The following is a 10,097-nucleotide window of genomic DNA, read 5'->3' as shown; positions in this document are numbered from 1 at the left end:
TTCTATCTTCCTACCTCTGACATCCGTCCTCTCCTGCTTGGGAGTCAAAGTCACCCCACCTAGTGCCTCTGGGATAATCGATCAGATCTTTACAAGTCTTCCTCATAAACATCTCTAGAGCTCGTTTTCTCCCATATCATCAGCTCAGGCTTGCCTGGGCCACTCAACACACTCCTCAAATCTCACCTGCCACCACTCTTCCGCCTGATTTATCCTCCATGTTGCCGTCAGCCACTCATTATCCCTCTGATTGCAGTCTTGCAATGGCTTTCATTTGCTACAAGGAAAAAACCCAAGCCCTTTATCACTGTATATGAGACCTGGCTATAGTACATCTATACACAGCCTTAGCTCAGATGAGTCATCAATCTGCTATGCCACATGGCCTTTCACTGAAGTTACACTGTTAGTTATAGAGGCTTCCTCAAAGTAAATGTTGGATGGCTAGATGAATGAATGAATGAGGGAATGAATGAACATTAGCCATCTAATTTTGACCCGAACTTACTAGATCACAGGTATTATGAATAGTACAAAGCTGCTGAGCTAGTGCTATGGTCTGAATATTTCTGCTCCACCTCCAAAATTCATATTTTGAAATCTTGACCCCCAAAGATGATATACTATATTACTATTTATAATATTTGGGTTCTTTTTAGTCACTAAGACATGTCTGACTCTTTGCAACCCTATGGATTACGCAGGCAAAAATACTGAAGTGGGTTGCCATTTCCTTCTCCAAGGGATCTTTCCGAATCAGGGATCAAACTGACATCTCCTACATTGGAAGGCAGATTCTCTACCTCTGAGCCTCAGAGAAGCTCATATTATAGTATACTATACTACTATATAGACACAAATAGTATACTATATTACATATAGTATATATATTCTAATATATATATATATATATAATATGGGGCTTCCTGGGTGGCTCAGACGATAATTTGCCTGCAATTCAGGAAACCTGGGTTTGATCCCTGAGTTGGGAAGATGCCCTGGAGGAGAAAATGGCAACCCAGTCCAGTATTCTTGCCTGAAAAATCCCATGGACAGAGGAGCCTGGAGGGCTGGGGCTCCTCCAGGTTGAGGAGCCTGGAGGGCTGAGGCCGTGGGGTTGCAAGGAGTCGGATATGACTGAGCAACTGAGCACATATAGTATACTATATTACTATAATACTAATATAGTATTAAGAGATGAGGCCTTTAGAAGGTGCTTAAGTCATGAGAGCGGAGCCCTCTTGAATGGGTTCCTTCGTCCCTCCCACATGTGAAGTCACAGGGAGATAGCTCATCACCCAACCCTGTGGGTAGCCTGATCTCAGACCTCTAGCCTCCAGAAATATAAGAAACAAATTCCTGTTGTCTGTAAGTCATTTTGTGATAGCAGCCCAATGGACTCAGCCAGGAAAGATGACCTGCTGATTTCTTACTATATTGGAAACAAAATCATTTTTCCAAGTTCCTCATTTCATTTAGAAGATGACTTTAGGGAATAGCTAAGTTCTGAATAGAGCCAAATAATAGAGTATTATGGATTTTCCCTAAACTAAACAAACAAAAAATTATCTATTTAAAAATCCTCACATTATGGCACAAGGGCTTAAGCAAAGGAAAATCTAAAAGCTGTGCTGAAAGAAACATTTCAAGAATCACACTGAACAGATGAAGATTCTCTTAATCCATGAGTCTTATATCCCTATCAGTAGGGAAATGGAGACTATGAATAATGTTTAGATCACAATTTTCATCTTCACAGAATTAAAAATCTGGGTAGTTTTCATGACTCATCTTTTGATTAGGACACCATCCTAAATCCACATATGAAAGTCTTCGAGGATGGTGCATTGTACACAGTATTAGTGACTAACTGTTAGGTGGAACATCCATTAAAATCCAGCTGGTGAACAAAATGACAGTTTCATTGTTTTCAATGCCTCATCAAGAGATGCAAAAAAAATTGCCTTGAGTCACCAAGTGATTGTTCGTATTAATCGAGATAAAACTATAATAAGCTGCAGACAGAAGCCCCCACGGCACACCCGAGCTCTCAGAGGCGGGGCCCACGGAAAGAACTCAGGAAGTGCCTTGAAGTCCAGGTTTCCTTGACAACTGCTTCCATAGAACCAGGCGTTCAAAGATAAACTCCAACCAAGCAACGAGGAAGACTAATTGGTGATCAGACTCCCACGTCTAAGGAGGCCTTGCGTTTTGATGGTATCGTGCGAACTATTTCTCAGTTTAAATGGAAATTTAGGTGGCAGTGTATTTTCAACCTTCTCTTCTTTCACTGTTATTTTTCATGGAATTCCCCCTGCTTCTTTCTCAGTTCCAAAATAAGACATCCCTTCTTAAAAAGGATAACCACCACAGTTAAGTTGCTACCTTGGAAAAATCTAACCTAGAAAATAATTCTTTCTCATGTAAAACCAAAATTCCCACCAAAGGGCAGCAGGAGAGTCAGGCGGAAGTGAGTGACAAATGGGAGGGACTTTGGGGGAGATTTAATCAGAACCCTTTCTCCTGGTGTGTATGTGTTTAGGGGGGTGGGTGATGGATGCGTCAACAATCCTGGTGTACTGCCAAACACTGGGAAATTAGTTCATCGCCCAAACTGTCACAGAAATGCAAGCACACGCTGAGAAAGAGCAGGCGACACTCACACTGAAACAACCTCTTTTCAATTTGCTTGCAGATGGAGATGTCTCAGCAAACAATTCCAGGTGCAAGAAGAAACTAGTGTGCGAACAATAGAAAATCTGCAAAGGGGTGGAGGGGACAGAGAAGTGATGAAAGACATTCAGGGCAAACAGTCCAAAGGAACGGAATATATTGGAACAAAACAAAACCTTTGAGGTGTTGGAAAAATCTTACTAAGCCAACTCTGAAGAAGAAAGCCCAGAAATGCAATTACTCCAGCCCTGAGGAGTAAATACCTAAAATAGGAAGCCAGACAGAAAGCAAACCAGAATAAAGCCTTAAATTAACGGAAGCACTCCAACAAGTCACCTTTTTCTTCTCTTATTTTCTCGGTGATATTTTAGCTGCCTTTTCCCAAACGTGCAATTATCGCAGCAGAACAAAGTGAGAAATGAAATGGCAATGTGCACACCCCAGAGTGGATGAGTGCAAACCCAGAAATCAAGGGCTGAAGGACAGTTGCTAGGCGCAGGCTCTGCTGGTCACCAGGTTGGACTGTCATGTGGGAAATTCAACAAGTCTTTAAAGACTGAGCCTTAGAAAAGTGCTTTGAATCATTTCATCCTAAGTAAAACAAAGAACTATTCCTCAGTGTCAACAGCAACAGCAAATCGACAAGAAGCTAGAGTCCTTTCATTGTGGGAGGGCAAAGTAAAACGTCCAGATGGTGAGCCACTTCCGGTTGTGCGATTTGACCTTGTCGCTTTTCTAATGTGGTTTGCGAGAGCAGAGATGGGTCCGCGTGTAACACGAGGTCAGCTCAGCAGTTTAGTCATCCCAATAGGCTGAAGGTATACAGCCCACAGCTCTTGCCTACTAAGGGAGGGGTTCTCAACTCCAAGGCATTTCTTGTAGTTTGGTCATTTCATGAAATAACTGACTCCCTCCAAAAAGAAATAATGTGAATTAACTTTCACTTCTAAAATTTTAAGCAATATATTAATTCACTGTTGATGAAGGTATAGAGAAAGTGGTTTAGTTGCTAAGCCGTGTCCAACTCTTGTGATCCCATAGACTAAAGCTCGCCAGTTCCTCTGTCCATGGGGTTTCCCTGGCAAGAATGTCGAGTATCTCCTGACCCAGGAATCAAACCTGAGTTTCCTGTATGGTCGGTAGATTCTTTACCAACTGAGCTACGAAGGAATCCCATTAAATTGCCCATCGGTTCAGCTCAGTTCAGTTCAGTTGCTCAGTCGTGTCCGACTCTTTGTGACCCCATGAACCACAGCATGCCAGGCCTCCCTGTTCATCACCAACTCCCAGAGTTTACCCAAACTCATGTCATTGAGTTGGTGATGCCATCCAACCATCTCATCCTCTGCTGTCCCCTTCTCCTCCTGCCCTCGATCTTCCCCAGCATCAGGATCTTTTCAAATGAGTCAGCCCTTCGCATCAGGTGACCAAAGTATTGGAGTTTCAGCTTCAATATCAGTCCTTCCAGTGAACACCCAGGACTGATCTCCTTTAGGATGGACGGTTGGATCTCCTTGCAGTCCAAGGGACTCTCAAGAGTCTTCTCCAACCCCACAGTTCAAAAGCATCAATTCTTCTGCGCTCAGCTTTCTTTATAGTCCAACTTTCACATCCATACATGACCACTGGAAAAACCATAGCCTTGACTAGATGGATCTTTGTTGGCAAAGTAATGTCTCTACTTTTGAATATGCTATCTAGGTTGATCACAACTTTCCTTCCAAGGAGTAAGCATCTTTTAATTTCATGGCTGCAATCACCATCTGCAGTGATTTTGGAGCCCAGAAAAATAAAGTCTGACACTGTTTCCACGGTTTCCCCATCTATTTGCCATGAAGTGATGGGACCATTTGCCACGATCTTAGTTTTCTGAATGTTGAGCTTTAAGCCAACCTTTTCACTCTCCTCTTTCACTTTCATCAAGAGGCTCTTGAGTTCTTCTTCACTTTCTGCCATAAGGATGGTGTCATCTGCATATCTGAAGTTATAAATTGCCCGTAGGAAGTACTAATTGGCACAAGTTTTCTGAAAAAAAATGTGGCTGTTGTATCAACACTGAAAAGGAAGTAATCAGACAAGTGGTTCCATCTTCAAAATATATTTATAAGCTGACCTCTTTTCTTCACCCACTGCCAGCTCCCTGATCCAGGTCACCATTTTCTCTGGTCTGCTTTTCTGTAGAAGCCTCCAGATTATTCACTGAGCTTTCACGCTTGACCCTTCAATCTCTACTCAACAAGTTGTCAGATTATATGACACCTCTTGCCACACCCTCCAGTGTCTTCCCACTTCATCAGGTTAAAAGCCAAGGCCTTACATACCATTTATTTCCTACCCCAAGCTGCTCAGTCTCCACCTTCTGCTTCTCTCCACTTTGCTGGCTCTGCTCCAAGCAGATCAGCCTCTGGGTTCCTGAACTCACCAGACATGGGGGCCTTTGAACTTGCTGGAAAGGTTGCACCCTCTCTGTCCTACCTCCACCCTTCCCGCACCAACTTCAAGTCTTTTCTTGAAAGCCACCTTCTTGGGGAGGCTTTATCCAGGATCCTTAATACTCCTCTGTCCCCTCACTCCCTAGTCCTCTCTCCTGCTTAACTTCCTCCATAGAATTTGGCAACTCATCACCATCTGATACCCTATGTAGTTGAAAATTTTTATTTAAATATTATCTAACAGAGTACCTCCCACAATTCTGGAATATCTGGGGTGTACCCAGGCAGCTGATCTCTGAGTTATATAAACTAACAAAATAATTCATAAGTATCATAAAAAATCAGTTGTCTTGCTTTTTGGTTACCTCTCTCTGGTGACTCAGATGGTAATGAACCTGCCTGCAATGCAGAAGACCTGGGTTCGATCTCTGCCTGGATCAAGAGGATCTCCTGGAGAAAGGAATGACTAACTACTCCAGTATTCTTGCCTGGAGAATTTCATGGACAGAGGAACCTGGTGGGCTATAGTCCATGGGGTTGCAAAGAGTTGGATATGACTGAGCGTCAGGAAGCAACAGTTAGAACTGGACATGGAACAACAGATTGGTTCCAAATAGGAATAGGAATACGTCAAGGCTGTATATTGTCACCCTGCTTATTTAACTTCTATGCAGAGTACGTCATGAGAAACGCTGGGCTGGATGAAGCACGAGCTGGAATCAAGATTGCCGGGAGACATATCAATAACGTCAGATATGCAGATGACACCATCCTTATGGCAGAAAGTGAAGAAGAACTCAAGAGCCTCTTGATGAAAGTGAAAGAGGAGAGTGAAAAAGTTGGTTTAAAGCTCAACATTCAGAAAACGAAGATCATGGCAAATGGTCCCATCACTTTATGGCAAATAGATGGGGAAACCATGGAAATAGTGGCTGACTTTATTTTGGGGGGCTCCAAAACAGTGCAAATGGTGATTGCAGCCATGAAATTAAAAGATGCTTACTCCTTGGAAGGAAAGTTATGACCAACCTAGATAGCATATTCAAAAGCAGAGACATTACTTTGCCAACAAAGATCTGTCTAGTCAAGGCTATGGTTTTTCCAGTGGTCATGTATGGATGTGAAAGTTGGACTATAAAGCTGAGCGCAGAAGAACTGATGCTTTTGAACTGTGGGGTTGGAGAAGACTCTTGAGAGTTCCTTGGACTGCAAGGAGATCCAACCGTCCATCCTAAAGGAGATCAGTCCTGGATGTTCACTGGAAGGACTGATGTTGAAGCTGAAACTCCAATACTTTGGTCACCTGATGCGAAGGGCTGACTCATTTGAAAAGATCCTGATGCTGGGAAAGATCGAGGGCAGGAGGAGAAGGGGACGACAGAGGATGAGATGGTTGGATGACATCACTGACTCAATGGACATGGGTTTGGGTGGACTTCAGGAGTTGGTAATGGACAGGGAAGCCTGGCGTGCTGCGGTTCACGGGGTCACAAAGAGTCGGACATGACTGAGCAACTGAACTGAACTGAACTGAGCGATTAACACTTTCGGTTTCCTGATATAAATACCTATAGTTAATATTTATATATGTCATGACTAATTTCTCCAGCAGGAAAAAAAAATTAGCCCCTTATGATATCTAATCATTTGTTAGTTCCAGGTCTGCTTATTTATCTTCCTAATGTGGAGCATATCTTAGTATCAGATGGAAGCTGGATCTTTCAGTACAAGATGAGATCTGAGAAATGTAAATTCTTATGTGCAATTTAGAACATAGCATAGTTAATTTAATACAGGCAAGACATCTTCTCAAAATCCTATTTGATGAATTTAACCATCAGCTTTAGGGGTAAATAAATAGGACAACCTCAGCCGTGGCCTTAACCCCATTCTGTTAATTTTGCAGTCTTATGATTGATGTGAGCTTCCCAGGTGGTGCTAGTGGTAAAAAACCTGGAAAATCCCATGGACAGAGGAGCCTTGGAGGGCTGCAGTCCATGGGGTCACAAAGAGTAGGATACGACTGAGCAATTAACACACACGCCAATGCAGGAAACATAAGAGACGCTGGATGGATCCTTGGGTCAGGAAGATCCCCCTGAGTAGGGCATGGCAACCTACTCCAATAATCTTGCCTAGAGAATCCCATGGACAGAGGAGCCTGGAGGGCTATAGTCCATAGGGTCACAAAGAGTCGGACACAACTGAAGCAACTTAGCACACACGCACTCGTGAATGCTTGTTGATTGCTTTCATTAGTGGTAAACTTTTCAAGCCCAAAGCTTATGTGTGTGGGGGGGGCAGTCTTCTGTTTCTTTTAGTCTGTGTGATTGTCAGGAATTCAGTTTACAAATATTTCCAGATGACTCCCTGTGTGTTGATGCTGGGGACATGGCATTAAGCAAGCTGAATAAGGGCCCTCCAGCAGAATGGAGAAGACAGAGGTTGCACTGGAGCCATGAGTGTTACGAACATGAGCAAAGCAAGCCCTTGGTGTGTGTAACTGAGGGACCAAAACTCACAGAGGGTCCAGAGCAGGGGTGGTAGAGTGGAGTGGAGGGGTGGGGACCAGGGTCAAGAAATACCTCTCTGAAAAGTGGAGTTTAACCTTGAACTTTCTTGGCAAACATGGGGAAGAAGGGAGGGCTCTTCAGGCAGAGGGAACAGCTTGTGTAGAGAAAAACTTGGAAGTAGCAGAAAAGAATGTCCCAGAAGCAGAAAGAAAACCTGTAAGACTGGAAAGGTGAACAGTCTTGGAGTCTGGGAAAGGACTGTTAAACTTGACCCTGAGGGCACAGAGGCCGTGAAAAGTTTTAAGTCAGGGATCGGTTTACCCTGTGCCCTGGGGTCAGCTGGTCTCCACAGCCTTTTGATTTTCTAACCATGTCCTTGCCTAACGGCTCAATTTCAGACTCATTTTTCCAGGACTTTAAGGGAACATATTATATCTGTTTTACTCTGGATCGCGCTTATTTGTAGGATATAAAACAGATTTTAAATAACACCTAAAAGGCACTTCCCTGGCAGTTCAGGGTTTAAAACTTTGTCTTCCAATGCAGGGGTGCAGGTCTGATCCCTGGCTGGGGAGGTAAAATCCCACATGCCTCATGGCCACAAAACCAAAACATGAAACAGAAGCAATATTGTAACAAATTCAATAAAGACTTAAAAAAAAAAGAATGGTCCACATCAAGACAAATTCTAAAAAAATAACATCTAAGGCACCCAATTACTTAGCAAAAAGTTGTACTTCACTTATAGTATCTCTACTCTTCCATATTCTTCTACCAGATGTAGTGCAAATGTATTGTTTAGTATTTAGACGAGCATGGATTCTGGAGTTTGGGTTCAGATCGCAGCTCTGTCCCTCACTTCCTTGTGTGAACTTGGGCAGATTCTTGAATTGCTCTGTGCCTTGGTTTCCTCATTTGTAAAATGGGGGATAGTAATAGGACTTCATGTGGCTTCCCCGGTGGTTCAGTGGTAAAGAAACTGCCTGAAATGCAAGAGACTCAGGGTAGATCCCTGGTTTGGGATGATCCCCTAGGAGGAGGGCACGGCAATCCACTCCCATATTCGTGCCTGGAGAATCCCATGGACAGAGAAGCCTGGGGGGCCACAATCCATAGGGTTGCAAAGAGTCAGACACAACAAGCGACCGAGTGCTCGCACGCACACACATACACCCGCACACACAATAGGACTTCATAGGGTAATCGCATCACTGGTTATCCACACTGGCCATTTTGGAGATGAAGAGGGTTCTAGCCCAGGTCAATGTGTAAACGCACAGAATAATGCCCAGCACAGAGTCAGGCTGATCATTATCATTATCAAGGTTCTTTCATTTATTCCTCACGAGACTAGAAACACCAGCTAATTTTAAACATCAACATGGTTAGAAGGAAGAATTGAGAAATAAACTTCACAGGCCTGTGGAGTTTTGTAACTTGAAGAGGATTATCTTTTGACAGAAAATAAAACAAAGAAATAAAAAACTAAACAAAAGCAAAACATAGCTGTGTTTAGAAAGACAAATACATTTGGAGGGCAATACTGATTAAGCTAGTATAAGTACTTTTTATTTTTAATATTTATTTATTTACTTAGTTGGGTGCACCAGGTCTTGGCATGTGGGTCTTCAATCTTTGTGTGGCGTGTAGGATCTAGTCCCCTGACCAGAGAGTGACCCCCAGGCTCCTGCATTGGGAGCACAGAGCCTTGGCCACTGGGCCACCAGGGAAGTCCCTCTAAGTACTTTTAAAAGTGGGATTTAAAGCAATCCGATTTACAGATTTGGGTGTTAATGTGCCAGAAGCATCCATTAGAGGAGCAGTTAATTTAGTTCTGATTATTAAAGCAATAACTGCTGGTTATAGAAAAATTGAAGGAGAAAAAAGAAGGAAATAAAAGTTGATCATTTTCATACCACTAAAAATAACCACAGCTAACATTTTGCTACAGGTTCCTTGTGTAAGATCCCACTTTTTTTGTATGCCTTCCCCTGTGAATACACATACAGGTACTTATCTATCATTTTTTTCAAAATTAAGATCATTCTATAAATGCATGTGTATTAATTTCCTAGGATTGTTGGAACAAAGTACCAGACCCTGCCTCTGTCTTCACATGGCCTTCTTCCTTGCGTGTCTGCCTCTTTGTATGTTCACATGGCCTTCTTATAAGAACACCAGTCACTGGATTTAGGCTCCAACATAGTCCAATATGACCTCATCCTAACTAATTACTTTTGCAAATACCCTATTTCCAAATAAAGTCACATTCTGACTTTAAAGTCACAGTCTCAGGTGGACACGAATGTTGGGAGGGGGGTCTACCCTTTAACCCAGTAGAACCTGTAATGAAGATATCTGACTTCATAGTATAAGATGGAACACAATCCCTCCATCCCCTGGTTTCCCAAAGAGAAGTACTTGAATTTCTTACCAAGGTTCACAGGAAGTCCAGTCTGGCTTCCTCGCACACTTGTCA

This window comes from Bos indicus x Bos taurus, chromosome 6 (genome assembly GCF_003369695.1).
Source record: "Bos indicus x Bos taurus breed Angus x Brahman F1 hybrid chromosome 6, Bos_hybrid_MaternalHap_v2.0, whole genome shotgun sequence".
NCBI classification, from domain to species: domain Eukaryota; kingdom Metazoa; phylum Chordata; class Mammalia; order Artiodactyla; family Bovidae; genus Bos; species Bos indicus x Bos taurus.
This window is presented reverse-complemented; position numbering follows the sequence as displayed.